The 16,722-nt window shown below is 41.7% G+C and overlaps 1 pseudogene; it reads right to left on the reverse strand.

The window, feature by feature from the left end:
- Window positions 1-10,136: 10,136 nt before the first annotated feature.
- On the reverse strand, window positions 10,137-11,162 carry LOC100451566 (magnesium transporter NIPA3-like; annotated as a pseudogene).
- Window positions 11,163-16,722: the final 5,560 nt, after the last annotated feature.

Genomic DNA, 16,722 nt, shown 5'->3' on the forward strand with positions numbered 1-16,722 from the left:
GCTCTCAAAATTGTGCTGTGCTCCCTCATCTCCAACAGTGTTACGCTGATTTTCGAGCTTTTCCTGGCTCCCCCTGGCTCTTTGCTGGTGTCACTCGGTTCTCCACCCATCCCCGTGCGCACGTGTTTGCTGTGCCAGCCCCGTGCGAGCTGAGCTGTGGTTAGAGTCCGTAGATTACAGCGAAGCTGCAGTCAGCAGCTCATCTGCCTGGCCCTGCACACTGTGAGACTCGAGGCAGTGCCCGGGACCGCCTGGGGAAGAGAGGAGGGAAAAACCAAACCCCGCAGAGGAAGGACGAAAGCTGGCAGCCAGGTCTGCTGCGAAAGGGGAGAGAGGTGGGCAGTCCAGGTCTGGGATGGGCCAGCCTAAGCTCGAATCGCTGTGTCAATGGGCTGGTCACTTAGCCCTTTTAAGCCTCAGTTTCCTCATCTCTAAAATGTGGATAATAACAGAACCCTCACAGGGCATCCAGAGATGGAGGCTGTGCGATGAGCCGAGCCCAGGCCTGTGGAGTTTTCTGTGCTCTGTGCTGTTGCTGTTGTCATCATTAGCCACCGGTTTTCAAATCTCGGAAGCCTCTTAGACAGAAAACCAGCTGTTCTCGATGGCCACTTGTGAAAGGAGAAGCAGATTTGTTAATCAGAATGATTCAAAGAACTTTCTCCCAGCAACAGTTGTTAAATCCAGGCCTTGGAATTTTCTCTGAAAGAGAATTCTGCTGGGTGCCGTGCCTCACACCTGTAATCCCAGCACTTTGGGAAGCCGAGGTGGGAGGATTACTTGAGGCCAGGAGTTCAAGACCTGCCTGGGCAACATAGTGAGACCCGTATCTACAAAAAATAAAAATAAATTAGCTGAGTAAGGGAGAGCACGCCTGTAGTCCCAGCTACTCAGGAGGCGAAGGCGAGAGGATTGCTTAAGCCTAGGAGGTCAAGGCTGCAGTGCGCTATGATTGCACCACTGCACTGCAGCTCGGCAACAGAGTGAGACCCTGTCTCTAAAGAAAATAGTAAGTACAAATAAATAAAAGAGGATTCAGTATCATCAGACTTGAGTGGTTCCTGAGAGAGAAAAGACCTAGATCATTCCTTAAGTTCCCCCTGGAGCCCCAATATCTTGATTCTGTGACTCTTCACATCTCCCTAATTAAATTGTCTGGTTTAATCCTCTCCTTGAGCCCTCTCCTCAGCCTCTGTCCTCCCCAGCCTTGCATCCGTTCCATGCCCACCTTCCATGCTGGGGATGACTTACAAACTGCAGGCTTGCAGATTCACAATCACTCAACAATATGCTGCACAGACAGACTGCCCTCCTCCATGGACATCCTCTTTTGTGCGAAGGCCAACTGCTTATGGGCAGTTGGAATGTCTTCTAAGCAGACAAAAGGCCTGCTCAAGTGTGCAACTATTTGGGGGCAGTGGCCACTCCCTCCGCGGGTGGTTAAGGGCTATGCTGCCTGGAGCCAGCTGCTGAGTCCTGGAGAAGAATAGAGCAGGCATGTGGACGCGACAAAAGGTGCCCGGCCCTATGCCCCAGGCCAGCCCAGGACGCAGCACATCCTCAACATATGGGTCCCTGGGGGGGGGTCCCCTCATTTAACAATCATGATTTCCCTCTTCAGGAGACAACAAGATTTGGAAACCTTAAATGGGCTGTGTGACTAAACTAAATTCCCAAGGCAGCCAGAACCAAGACACTAATTGCCTTGGCTCATGGTTCTTACCCTCCATGAGACAGATTGGCTCATTTTTCAGGCAACTAATTATTAATTTGAAGCCATGAATAGAAAGAGATGGGAAAGACCTGTCACCTCCTGCTTGGTGAATGCTAAAGCTTTGTCATTTGCAGGCACAGGAGAGTGCCGTCGGGCCTTTGAGTGAGCCAGGCGACAAATCACGGGTCCCATATGTACAAACTGCATCCTGGCATTGCTTCTGCTCTGTGCAACGTGGTGGGAGCCCACTTACAATCAACTGCCAACATCAGAGCTCGTGGGACACAAGAGCCATGTTATCTGAGGCCTCAAAAAATTCAGACTTCGGAGAGATCTCCAAAGTTTATATAAAAGTCTCTGCTGGTATAAAACAGTGCAATTCTGAGTTACACTGTCAGAATTTTAAAATGTTAAAGTCCTTTATACAACTTTAAACTTGTGTCTTCGCTGGGCACAGTGGCTCACACCTGTAATTCCAGCACTTTGGGAGGCCAAGGTGGGTGGATCACCTGAGGTCAGGAGTTCAAGACCAGCCTGGCCAACATGGTGAAATCCCCGCCTCTACTAAAAATACAAAAATTAGCCAGGAGTGGTGGCAGGCACCTGTAATCCCAGCTACTCAGGACGCTGAGGCAGAATTGCTTGAACCCAGGAGGTGGAGGTTGCAATGAGCCGAGATCGCACCACTGCACTCTAGCTTGGGTGACAGAGTGAAACTGTCTCAAAAAAAACAAAAAACAAAAAACAAAAAAACTTGTGTCCCATGAATAAACCACACCTTTGACACTATTAATATTTTTAATAAACTCAACAATTATCTTGGGAATGGTACAACTTCTTTGCACTGTATTTTGGTATATTAAAGGCATTCATTACTCATTAAATGCAAACAACTAGACCAGGCATGGTGGCTCACGCCTGTAATCCAGTACTTTGGGAGGCTGAGGCGGGTGGATCACCTGAAGTCAGGAGTTTGAGATGGGCCTAGCCAACATGGTGAAACCCCATCTCTACTAAAAATATAAAAAATTATCTGGGCTTGGTGGTGCATGCCTGAGGCAGGAGAATCGCTTGAACCCAGGAGGAGGAGGCTGCAGTAAGCAGAGATCACGCCTTTACACTCCAGCCTGGGCAAAAAGAGAAAAACTCCACCTCAAAAAAATAAATAAAATAAATGCGAACAACTAAAATTTACGATAACTTTTGGTAACTCATTTTCTCCCCAGCTATTATTTAAAATTTCAAATGTATAGAATTGATAGTATTTACAATGAATCCCCATAGATCTACCACATACCTTCTACAATTAATGCTATCAATTGTAAATCAAAGAACATGACTGAGGCAAGCCTCAATCTTTTTAGGACGTTTACTTGCCAAGGTTAAGGACATGCCCAGGAAAGACCATAGATCCATGGGAAAAACTGTGATCCATACCTTTCCTGAAGAGGGTCTGGGGATTTCAATATTTAAAAGGAAAAGAGTGGGTATTGGAGAAAGAGAAGGAAATTTTTTAAAGGTGTGGGTAGATAAGAGGCAAATGGTTGTATTCTTCTGAGCCTTTGATCAGCCTTACATGTGAGAGGAGGACAGAGAAACAGGCACTTATGCATTCATGTAGCTCAGTGATTCTACATTTTTACGTGAAATAAAATAGACATAGGGCAGAGGAAGCAATCAGATATGCATTTGTATCAGTGAGCAGCAAGATGAACTTGAGTTCTGTCCTTTGTACCACACCTGTGAAGATAAGCCATCAATTTACATTGCCAGGGGGAAATTCAACAGAACTGTTTCAGGGTAAAGATCTTGGGGAACACAAGGAATTTCCTAGTGGGCAAATTGTAAGGGAGGCATGTAGCTTTGTTTTATCTTCATTGCTGTCTTATTTAGGAAGAAAACGGGAGGCAGGTTTACATGATCCGGATTCCAGCTTCACTCTTCCCTTTGGCATTGTGAATTTGGGATCTCAAGATTCATTTTCCTTTCACACAGTCTATCACATTTGTAGTGCATTTCACATGAAGTTGCTGGCATCGGGGTGCTTTGCCTCTAAACACCTCAGCGTGCATACTATTACCAGCCACATTTATGGGGATTTGGGGATAAAACTTATATAGAATGTCACATCCACTCAAAAGCTCACCTTCTGTGAGTTTGGAAATGCGTACCCTATCAAGATGCACAGGATTCATGCCCTCAGAAGCCCGGAGGCCCTTTCCAGTCAATCCTGTCCCACCCCAACTCACCCCCAGTCCAGCCCCACAGGCAACCACAGTTCATTTTTTTCACCATAGTTATAACTCATTTTTGCTATAATATTTATATCCTAATATACCTGGAACCTCAATAAGTAAAAGTGGTCCAGGGCCCTGTCATCTTCCATGAGGTCCAGAGAGCCTCCTTACTTTCTTTTTTGTTTTTAATTTTTTTTTTTTTTAGTTTTGAGACAGAGTCTCGCTCTGTTGCCCAGGCTGGAGTGCAGTGGCACGATCCCGGTGCTCTGCAGGCCCCACCCCCTGGGTTCACACCATTCTCCTGCCTCAGCCTCCCGAATAGCTGGGACTACAGGTGCCCGCCACTGCACCCGGCTAATTTTTTGTATTTTTAGTAGAGAAGGGATTTCACCGTGTTAGCCAGGATGCTCTCGATCTCCTGACCTCGTGATCCACCCACCTCGGCGTCCCAAAGTGCTGGGATTACAGGTGTGAGCCACTGCGCCCGGCCCTTTTTTATTTTTTAAATCACCAAATCATCAATGTGCCCCTCCAGGTCTAAGAAGGTGAAGGGCAAATTACAAAACACAAGCTGGCTTTAAGCCCATGAGTCTGCAAGATGTGTTTTTCTTTTCTGCAAACAGGGAATATTAAGCCTGGCTGCTTTGCCTGTTCTCATGGGACACTTTAAAACAAGCAAAGGCTGCACTTTACACTTTGTTGGAGAACACAGAGCTCTTTGGATCTTTTGAATTGGAAATACAATCTGGAAAAAAAAAAACAGAATTAGAGATTGATGTAAAAATCCCATTTTTTAGGCAAAAATCAACAATGGATGCTAAAATTAATGGGTGGAACGTTGAGTAAGAAGATATTTACATAGTCTCAAAGTATCACCATTTTTTAATTGGGTTTTTTAAGTTCTGAGAGTTGTTTATATGTTCTGGAAAGTAAGCCCTTCTTACACATATAATTTGCAAATATTTTCTCTCATCCTGCAGATTTTCTTTTCGCTTCTTGAAAGTGTTCTTTGATGCACAAAAGTTTTTAATTTTGGTGGGTTGCAGTTTATCTAGCTTTTCTTTTGTCATCTGTGTCATAGCTAAGATTATATTGCCAAATTCAAAATTATGAAGATTTATCCCTACATTTTTCTCCTAAAAGTTTTACAGTCTTAGCTCTTGTGTTTAGGTCTTTGATCCACTTTGAGTTAATCTTTGTATACAGTATGCAGCATAGTCATTCTTTTGCATGTGGATATACAGTTGCCCCAGAATTATTTGTCGAAGAGACTTTTTTCCAATTAATGATCTTGGCACCCTTGTTGAAAATTAATTGATCATAGATGTATTGGTTTATTTCTGGACTCTCAATTCCATTTCACTGGTCCATCCTTATGCTGCAACCATGATTCTTTGATTACTGTAGCTTTGTAGTCAAGCTTTGAAATTGGAAAGTGTGTGTCTTCAAACTTTATTTTTTTTTCAAGATTGTTTTGGCTATTTGGGGTCTTGCAATTCCAGGTGAATTTTAGAATCAGCTTTTTCATTTCTGCAAAAAAGACCGTTGGTATTTTGAAAGGCATTGCAATGCATCCGTAGGTCACTTTCAGGAGCAATGCCATTCTAACAACTCTACGTCTCCCAATCCACAAACACAAAGTGGCTTCCCATTTGAATCTTTTTAAGTTTCTTTCAGTAATGTTTTATAATTTTCAGTGCACAAATCTTGCACCTCTTGGTTTAAATTTATTCCTATGTATTTTATTCTTTTTTATGCTATTATAAATAGAATTGTTTTCTTTTCTGATTTTTTAAATAGAGTCAGGATCTTGCTCTGTTGCCCAGGCTGGAGTACAATGGTGATCCTAGCTCTCTGTAGTCTCAAACACCTGGGCTCAAGTGATCCTCCTACCTCAGCCTGCTGAGTAGCTGGGACTACAGGCAAACGCCACCACACCTGGCAATTTTTTTAAAGAGACTGGGTCTTGCTCTGTTGCCTAGGCTGGTTTTGTACTCCTGGCCTCAAGCAATCCTCCCACCTCAGTCTCCAGAAGTGCTGGGATTACAGGCATGAGCCACCACACCCGGACAGGATGGTTTTCTTAATTTCTTTCTCAGGTTGTTCATTGCTAGTATATAGAAGTACAGCTGATTTAATGTATTGACCTTGTACCCTGCAAATTTGCTGAACTTGTTTATTAGCACTTATGGATTTTTTATGAATTCTTTAAATTTTTTATATATAAAATTATGTCGTGCCATAGAGATAATTTTACTTCTTGCTTTTCAATTTAGATGCCTTTTTTTCTTGTCTAATTTCTTTGGCTAGAACTTCTACTGCAATGTTGAATGGAAGTGGCAAAAGTGGGTATCCATTCCTTATTTCTGAGTTTATAAGGAATGATATCAGTCTTTCACTTTTGATGGTGGGATGTTAGTTGTGGGATTTTCACAAATGTTCTTTTTTTTATATACTTTAAGTTTTAGGGTACATGTGCACAATGTGCAGGTTAGTTACATATGTATACATGTGCCATGTTGGTGTGCTGTACCCATTAACTCATCATTGAACATTAGGTATATCTCCTAATGCTATCCCTCCCCCCTTCCCCCTACCCCACAACAGGCCCCGATGTGTGATGTTCCCCTTCCTGTGTCCATGGGTTCTCATTGTTCAGTTCTCACCAAATGTTCTTTATGATATTGAAGAAGTTTCTTCTACTCCTACTTTGTCAATTGCTTTTATCATAAAAAGGTGTTCAATTTTGTCAAATGCTTTTTCTGCATTGATGGAGGTGATCATGTTTCTTTCCTTCATTCTATTAACGTAGTATGTAAAACAGATTGATTTTCATATATTGAACCATGCTTGCATTCCTGGAATAAGTCCCACTTGGTTATGATGTGTACTCCTCTAAATATGTTGAATTCGATTTGCTAGTTTTTTGTATTTATACTGCTATGGACTGAATTGTGTTCCCCAAAAATTTATAGATAAATCCCTAACCCCTAATGTGGCTGATTTAGAGATAGGGCCCTTAGAAGGTAATTAAGATTATTAAGTTCATAAGGCCTAATTCAACAGGATTGGTGGCCTTATAAGAAGAGGAAGAGAGAAATATCTCTCCCTCTCTCTTTTGTCACATGCACTCAGAGCTAAGGCCATCTGAGGACTGCAGTGACAAGGTGGCCATCTGCAAATCAGGAAAGAGCCCCCTCCAGACAACCTCGCTGGGCCTTCATCTGGGACTTCCAGCCTCCAGTACTGTGAGAAATAAATGTCTGTTGTTTAAACCACCCAATCTATAGCATTTTGTTATGGCAACCCAACCTGACTAATATGTGTACTCACAAGGGATATGATCTATATTTTTCTTTTCTTGTGATGTCTTTATCTGGCTTTGGTATTAGGGTAATGCTGGCCTCAGAGAATTAGTTAGATAGAAAGCTTTCCCTCTTCTTCTACTTTTTGGAAGAGTTTGAGAAGGATTGTTGTTAATTCTTGTGTGAGCACTAATTTGTAATCCTTAACGACACACATGCAGATATTCACATAATAAATCTTAAGATATCTACATGATGACAAAGTATTGAAATACATACATAAACTACCAGGTAAGACTAACAGTCAGAATATAGGGGTTCAGCATTTTATTCTCCCTTAGACAATATCTTCTGTTTGAGAAAATAATTTTAGTGTTAAATTTGCAATAACATATTGTTTTTTAATGCATATGCCAAACAGTGATTTTTATATAGACAGTTTTCAATATTTCATTGTTTCTCTGCATACTCCAACTCATTAAGTCTTTCCCAGTCTTCCTCCTGGGCATGCATATATGTCAACACCAGTTCATTTTCCCATCCAGGGCACACACTGAGCCTTGTGTTTCAGGAACCTTTGACCTGAGCATAACATACCAAGGGCAAAATCTTTGTAACAGGTGACACAGATCAATTTCTGAAACTTAAATTCACCAGAACAGAGAACCACTACAGTCTCAGGTTGGATGTCAAGAAAACTGCCATTAATTTCCTCACCAAGAAGGTGTCCTAGAGAAATCAATAAAGCTCTTAATACTAAAAGAAAAAAAATTAAATAATTTCTGCAGTTTTCAAATGCTATCTTTTCAGAAGATACTTTCACAACTCAGCCTCCTGACGTAGCCGGGACTCCAGGTGCACACCACCACACTCAGTTGATATTTCTTACATTTTTTTTTAGTGATGATGTCTTGCAATGCCCAGGCTGGTCTGAAACTACTCCTGGGATCTAGTAATCCTCCCACCTCATCCTCCCAAAATGTTGGGATTACGGGTGTGAGCCACCACCCAGCCATAAGATACTTTTCCTACAAACTTGTGTTCATAGCTTATATGTCTCATATACAACTAAAGTGAAACAGCAATGAACAGAGTAAACACATATTTGATCTGAGGTGTAATTCCACGGACCTTCCATGGATCATCAATTTTCAAAAATTTAGAATGCATGGAATCGTACTCAACACTACACTGTGCTGAAAAGACTGCAATGGCACATTAGGGCCTTGCAGCCATCTCAGGTTGTCATTGTGGACATTGGTCCTAGTTTAATAAAACTGGGGAAATGCTGAAGTCAGCTTAAAAGAATTCTGAAGAATAAGATTTACTATTACTACCCTGGGAAGACTTGAGCTACCTTAGAAACAAGAAACAAAACCTAACAACATTTAAAGTTAGAGCAGAAAAAATCCAGTCAACCTGAAATTTTTTTAATGACAACTTTTCAGTTAGAATTTGTGTTTTGAGAAAAATAGGCTTAGTATAGAAATAAGATAAGAAAAAGACATAAGAGATAAGAAATAAGATAAGAAAAATAAGTTTAGTATAGAAATAAGATAGCCAATTTCTTTTCCATAAAATCAGTAAGTGATAGTAAATCTGTCCATTATGTTAAAGACCACCAAAAATGGAATTGCTGCCATGCATTTGAAATAGGAAAATGCTATGGACATTTTAATGTGCAAAAGGTATTGTCTTGCAGTAACCCCTGGGGTATTAATATTTTGTTTTGCAGGAAGTTGACTCTCTATTAGGATATACCTATTTTTAAAGATTAGTAACTCATCATAATTTCCTTAATAAGGGAAGAAGTACCAAATTTCAAGACAGCCATCAAGATAATTTGTTCAGATTTTTCACAAAGATTTTTCTAGCTGTTTCCACACAGTCTATGGAAAACTCACCCTTTAGGGATAAAACACTTGAGAACAATTGAAGTGTACAGTATAATCCTGAAATAACCCAGCGATTATTTTACAAAAAAATCTCTATGTCAACAAGAAAAATAACCTTTGGGATAATAGTAAAAGAAAGGAACAAAATGAACATAAGTGACTCCAAAGCTGAATTTACCTGAACTTCTTCAGAAACTTCATTTTATGTCATCCAGGTCTGAGTTAATTAAAGGAACCTGTGAAAACAATAGCATGTGTGTTTGTTTGTGTGAAAAGAAAAAAAACAGTTTCCTTTATTTGAGGTCTAAAGTATTTTTCTTTTCCTCCATTCTTCCTCTTTAATGGGTAGTAAATTCTTATGATATGTCAGTAAGTTACAACTTATAAGCTTTTCGTGAGTGGGTATGTCTTGTGTATTCTAGCCCATTAAGGAATAAATTTCCAAAGCAGGCTTGTTTTTCCTTTAAGATAATTAATTAGCTAACCAGTTTAAGAAGATGGAAGTTGCAGAAGGGAGGACAAAGCACTGGTGATCTCACTTCTCAGTTTCAATAATTTGAAATTATGACTTATCAGAGAAAATAACTGATACTCTGCTTATCAGAACACTGCTAACTTTCTATTGATGAATGTAAGTCATACAGCCACCAAGGAAAAAATGAAGAGCCACCTGGCAGAGACAAATATATTGTGGCCAGAAGAAAGAGATTATTCTGAGACACACATAGCTCTTTGAATTCTTTGACTTCTTTGATCCCTAGGGAATATTTCAAAATTTGCAGAAATGAAAAGCAGCAGACGTCTTCTGGAGGAGAATCAATCTGATTTTCAAATTTAATGGCCAAAAAGATGGCATTTGTACTTGGCCTCACATCTAAATTAGTTAGAACTTCAAAAATGCTAACTTTCCTAGTTCCAAGAAGCAAGCATTCATTTTCCTCTTTGACTGTCTCATACTGGTTAAAATTCAGTGTTTCTAGAGACTTCAATCATCAGTTCTGCTAAACAAGGTAATGTTATCATTGTATCCAGGGCTAAACACTCCAAGTTCTCTAGTAAAACAGGACTGCTCTCATTGCCATTCAGAGAGATGACTTCTTTCTTAGCAGTGGATGTCAGCTTACTCCAGGTAATGTCAGTATTTTTAAAAGCGTGTAGAAGAAAGATGCCAAGGATAATAGTGAAGAATCCATTCAGGGTCTCGATGATATCTCCAGCTTTCATGCCATACCACTCTTGGAGTAAGATGGCAGAGCAAGTCACTACCATGGATGTGAAGAACGCAAAATAAATGGGAGTCACAGGAGATGTATTAACGGTGTCTGGTGCCTTGAGATAGTTAATCTGTGTAGTCACCAAAAACACAAGTATAGCCAGCAAAACAATGACCAGGGCATGCTTCTAAACTGGCTTCCATTCTAGTAATTCCTTAATGGCAATACCCAGGCCTTTGGCATGAGAAACTGAAAATGCTCCAGTCAAACAACAGATTGAAACATAGACCAATATATTGGTCTGTCCTTTCTTGGGAGCCACAATCATAATCAACACCAAGATCACAATTATGATCACAGCAAAGGAAATAAATCCTGGGTCTCTCAATTTCATTTCCATTTCGTGCAAAGAAGTGACTTCCTCTTCTTCTGGGGTATGGATAACCATCACAGTTGACCCCAATATGCAGCCTGTTTTCCCATAAATGTTCAAGTGCTCATTTAAAAAATAGGAAGATAATATTGCACTTATGAGAACACTCAGAGGGCTGGGGGGGTGAGGGTGACCAAGATGGCAGGTGCAAAAGCATAAGCAGCAAAATGTGCAGCCTCTCCTGCTCCCATGGCCAGCACTCCTGCCCCCCAGAGCCATCCTTCGGGTCAGAATGTCCACCTTGTCCAGTTCTAATGATGCTTTTGTTGGCCAGTTGCAAGAGACCCTTCTTTTTCAATATGAAGCTGGAGCCATATCCTTCTTGGCAGGGCTCTCTGTGCCACAGCCTCACATGTTCCCCCATGTCCCCAGACGGGGCTCCAGGATGCAGACGCTCTTTCCTCAGCCACCTGGGCCTCTCCTCCCCATGGACCTGCCAGATTGTTGTTAATTCTTTTTTTAAAGAAAACCACTCTATTGAGGTAAAATGAACATATAAAAAGCTGTATATATTTAATGTATACATTTTGATAAGTTTGGGAATAAGTATGTACCTGTGAAATCATCACCACCATCAAGGCCATAAACACATCCATCACCTCCCGAAGTTTCCTCCCACCCCTTTATTATTATTAATATGATGATGATTATTATTATTATTATTGAGACAGAGTCTTGCTCTGTCACCCATGCTGGAGTGCAGTGGCACGATCATGGCTCACTGCAACCTCTGCCTCCCAGGCTCAAGTGATCCTCCCACATCAGCCTCCTGAGCAGCTGGGATCACAGGCACAGGCCACTATGCCCAGCTAATTTTTGTATTTTTTGTAGAGACACGGTTTCACCATGTTGGCCAGGATGGTCTCACACTCCTGACCTCAAGTGATCCACCTACCTCGGCCTCCCAAAGTGCTGGGATTACAGCTGTGAACCACTGCACCCAGCCCCTTTATTATTTGTATTTGGATTTTGTTTTAGTCACTGTTTTGATAATAACACTTACCATAAGATCAACTTGCCTTAGTAAATTTTAGGTATACAATGTCGTATTGTTAGCTATAGGCATCATGCCACACAAATCTCCAGAGCTCATTCGTCCTGGATAACTGAAGCTTGGTACCTTCTGATCATCATCTCCCCATTTCCCCCTCCCCCCAGCCCATGAAAACCACCATTCTACTCTCTGCTTTTATGAATTCAATTATTTTAGAGTCCACATTGCTATGGTTTGAATGATGGCATCCCCTCCAAAATTTATGTTGAAGCCATCCCCAGTGCAGTAGTATTAAGAGGTATGGTCTTTGTGATGTGATTAAGTCATGAGGGCTCTACTCTTATGAATGGGATTAGCACCCTTACTAAAAGGCTCAAAGTCAAAAGGAGTGCTCTCTCACCATTCTATCTTCCTGCATGTGAGGACACATGCATCCCTCTGGAGGAAGCAGCAACAAGACACCATCTTGGAAGCAGACAGCAGCCTTCATCAGACACCAATGCTAGTGTCTTGATCTTGGACTTCCCAGCCTCCAGAAACATAAGAAATAAATTTCTGTTGTTTATAAGTTACCCAGTCCCAGATATTTTGTTATAGCAGCACAAATGGACTAAGATACACCCATAAATGAGATCCTGCAGCATTTGTATTGCTGTGCCTGGCTTACTTTGCTTAACATAATGTCCTCTGGGTCCATCTATGTTGTCACAAATGGCAGGATTTCCTCCTTTTTAAGGACTAAATAATATTCCTTTGCATGTATATACTATAATTTCTTTTTATTAAGTGAAATCAAGTTTATTAAGGAAGTAAAGGAATATAAGAATGGCTACTCCATAGGCAGAGCAGCCCTGAGGCTGCTGGTTGGTTGTTTTTATGGTTATTTCCTGATTATAGGCTAAACAAGGGATGGATTATTCATGAGTTTTCGAGGAAAGGGGTGGGCAATTACCAGAACTGAGGGTTCCTCCCATTTTTAGACCACATAAGGAAACTTCCTGACATTGTCATGGCATTTATAAACTGTTGTGGTGTTGGTGGGATGTCTCTTAGCATGCTAACGCATTATAATTAGTATATAATGAGCCAGAGGACACTTTCATTGCCATCTTGGTTTTGGTGGGTTTTGGCCAGCTTCTTTACTGCATTCTTTTATCAGCAAAGTTTTTGTAACCTGTATCTTGTGCCAACCCCCATCTCATCCTGTGACTTAGAACGCCCAGCCTTCTGGGAATGCAGCTCCATGGGTCTCAGCCTTATTTTACCCAGCCCCTATTCAAGATTGAGTTGCTCTGGTTCAAACACCTCTGGCATATTTCCCCCCTCCCTTTTACAAGGGAAACTTTAATCCTAAAGGCTGTAAGCAGATGAAGATCTATCTTCTATAACTTCTTCAGGCTGAATAGGGGCAATGATATTCCTGCCTAACTATTAGGGCATCTCATATTCAGGGTAGAGAGGAGCTGAGTCAGAAAGCATCGGTATGGTAAAAAACAGTTCAAAAACAACTGATAAGACTAGAATCTAATAACAAGTATACCACAGTTTTTGAAACATAATTTTTCTCTCTCCAATCTCACATTTTTACTAAAGACAAATAATGGTAGGATGAATTTGTTTGCAAAAATAAGCTTTAGTCTTATACTTGGCCAGATTATTTGTAAAGTGCAGCAAGAATAATTTTCACATAGGCTTTTTTAATTGGCTTTGATGGAACATTGTTCCATAAAATGAATCTCAGATAAGACTTTTTTCAAAGCCAAGCCCAGCCTTGAGTTTGTACCCTCAAATACCTATAAGTTGGGAAATTCCTTTTCTCTTGTGGTCACAAGGTAATTTGGGGCTCCTGGGCCTGTTAGAAAGTGACATACTTGGCCAGGCACGGTGGCTCATGCCTGTAATCCCAGCACTTTGGGAGGCCAAGGAAGGCACATTATGAGGTCAGGAGTTTGAGACCAACCTGGCCAATATGGTGAAACACTATCTCTACTAAAAATACAAAAATTAGTTGGGCATGGTGGTGTGCACCTGTAGTCCCAGCTACTTGGGAGGCTGAGATAGCAGAATCGCTTGAACCTGGGAGGCAGAGGTTGCAGTGAGCTGAGATTGCACCAAGGCACTCCAGCCTGGGTGACAGAGTGAGACTCCATCTCAAAAAAAAAAAAAAAAAAGTGACATTCTTTACTTACCACAGGTTGGAAACCCTGTACAGGCACTATGCAGACAATGTATGAGGCCAATTGTCCCAAGGCGCTTTTATTGGCTCTGTAAGTCAACTTTGATTCTTAAAAGGAAACTACGCCATTCCAGTCAAAGCCTTGGTAAATTAAGTAGTTTCTCCAATTGCGTCCAGATTATTATTGCACTTATGCAAATAACTATATTGCCATAAGTTAAGAATACTCAGAAATAGTTTTCAAATTCTGGAGAAATCAGGTAGAGAGAAACAAATATGCTCCAAATTTTATTCACAGGAGTATACCTTACTCAATTGTTAAAAGCTGTATATAGCTCAAAAGAAAAGTTTCCTTGACTCTGGAAAACAAAACAAAGTATCCTCAGCATTTTAAGCAAAAATTTTCAAAAAGATTACTTCAGTTTTCTGTTAGATCAGTCCATGCAGTTACCTCTTGTTCTGTTTGATATTCATGAACATTTCAGCTCTCCAAGAGAGTTCTAAAAGTTTTTTTCCCCCTATTTTAATGTCACAGTCTCCAAAGTTATCAGAAACCTGCATTCAGGAACATCTGTCAAAGTCCTATAGCTGATTATAAACCACAGTTTAAAGAGGATCAGAACAAGACAATTGTCTGTGAGTGACAAAAAAATCTTAGGACAGTCACTATTAAAGCCAAAATTGACTAAGAAATTTGGTTACTTCTTGCCGGCTGTCAAGATGGCCAAATAGGAATAGCTCTGGTCTGTAGTTCCCAGTGAGATCAATGCAGAAAGCAGGTGATTTCTGCATTTCCAACTGAGGTACCCAGCTCTTCTCACTGGGACTGGTTAGACAGTTGGGCACAGCCCACAGAAGGCAAGCCAAAGCAGGATGGGGCATTGTCTCACCCAGGAAGTGCAAGGGGTCAGGGAACTCCCTCCCCTAGCCAAGGGAAGCCATGAGGGACTATGATGTGAGGAATGGTGCATTCTGGCCCAGATACTATGCTTTTCCCACAGTATTGGCAGCGTGCAGACCAGGAGATTCCCTTGGGTGCCTACACCACCAGGGCCCTGGGTTTCAAGCACAAAACTGAGCAGCTGTTTGGGCAGACACTAAACTAGCTGCAGGATTTTTTTCATACCCCAGTGGCACCTGGAATGCCAGTGAGACAGAAATGCTCACTACCCTGTAAAGGGGCTGAAGCCAGGGAGCCAAGTGGTCTAGCTCCATGGATCCCACCCCCATGGAGCCCAGCAAGCTAAGATCCACTGGCTTGAAATTCTCACTGCCAGCATAGCAGTCTGAAGTCCACCTGGGATGCTTGAGCTTGGTAGGGGGATGGGTGTCTGCCATTACTGAGGCCTGAGCAGGTGGTTTTCCCCTCACAGTGTAAACAAAGCCACCAGGAAGTAAACAAAGCCACTGAACTTGGCAGAGCCCACCAGAGCTCAGCAAAGCCACTGTAGCCAGACTGCCTCTCTAGATTCCTCCTCTCTGGGCAGGGCATCTCTGAAAGAAAGGCAGTAGCCCCAGTCAGGGGTTTATAGATAAAACTCCCATCTCCCTGGGACAGAGCACCTGGGAGAAGGGGTGGCTGTGGGCTCAGCTTCAGCAGACAAACATTCCTGCCTGCCAGCTCTGAAAAGAGCAGCAGATCTCCTAGCACAGTGCTCGAGCTCTGCTAAGGGACAGACAGCCTCCTAAAGTGGGTCCCTGACCCCCAATGCCTCCTTACTGGGAGACATCTCTCAGCAGGGGTCAACAGACATCTCATACAAGAGAGCTCCAGCTGGCATCTGGAGGGTGCCCCTCTGGGACGAAGCTTCCAGAAGAAGGAACAGCCAACAATCTTTCCTGTTCTGCAGGCTCCACTAGTGATACCCAGACAGGTCTGGAGTGGACCTCCAGCAAACTCCAGCAGACCTGCAGCAAAGGGGCCTGACTGTTAGAAGGAAAACTAACAGAATGGAATAGTATCAACATCAACAAAAAGAATGTCCACACAAAAACCCCATCCAAAGGTCACCAACATCAAAGAACAAAGGTAGATAAAGCCATGAAGATGAGGAAAAACCAGTGCAGAAAGGCTGAAAATTCCAAAAACCAGCATGCCTCTTCTCCTCCAAAGGATTGCAACTCCTCACCAGCAAGGGAACAAAACTGGATGGAGAATGAGTTTGACAGAAGTAGTCTTCAGAAGATGGGTAATAACAAACTCCTCTGAGCTAAAGGAATATGTTCTAACCCAATGCAAAGAAGCTAAGAACCTTGAAAAAAGGTTAAAGGAATTGTTAACTAGAATAATCAGTTTGGAGAAGAACATAAATGACCTGATGGAGCTGAAAAACTCATGAAAAAATTCGTGAAGCATACACAAGTATCAATAGCTGAACTGATCAAGTGGAAGAAAGGATGTTAGAGATTGAAGATCAACTTAATGAAATAAAGTGTGAAAATGAGATTAAAGAAAAAGAATGAAAAAGAACAAACAAAGCCCCCAAGAAATATGGGACTATGTGGAAAGACCAAACTTATGTTTGATTGGTGTGCCTCAAAGTGACAGGGAGAATGGAACCAAGTTGGAAAATACTCTTCAGGATACTATCCAGGAGAACGTCCCCAGCCTAGCAAGACAGGTAAACATTCAAATTCAGGAAATACAGAGAACGCCACACAGATACTCCTCAAGAAGAGCAACCCCAAGACATATAATCAGATTCACCAAGGTTGAAATGAAGGTAAAAATGTTAAGGGCAGTCAGAAAGATCA

This window comes from Pongo abelii, chromosome 21 (assembly GCF_028885655.2).
Source record: "Pongo abelii isolate AG06213 chromosome 21, NHGRI_mPonAbe1-v2.0_pri, whole genome shotgun sequence".
Lineage (NCBI taxonomy): Eukaryota > Metazoa > Chordata > Mammalia > Primates > Hominidae > Pongo > Pongo abelii.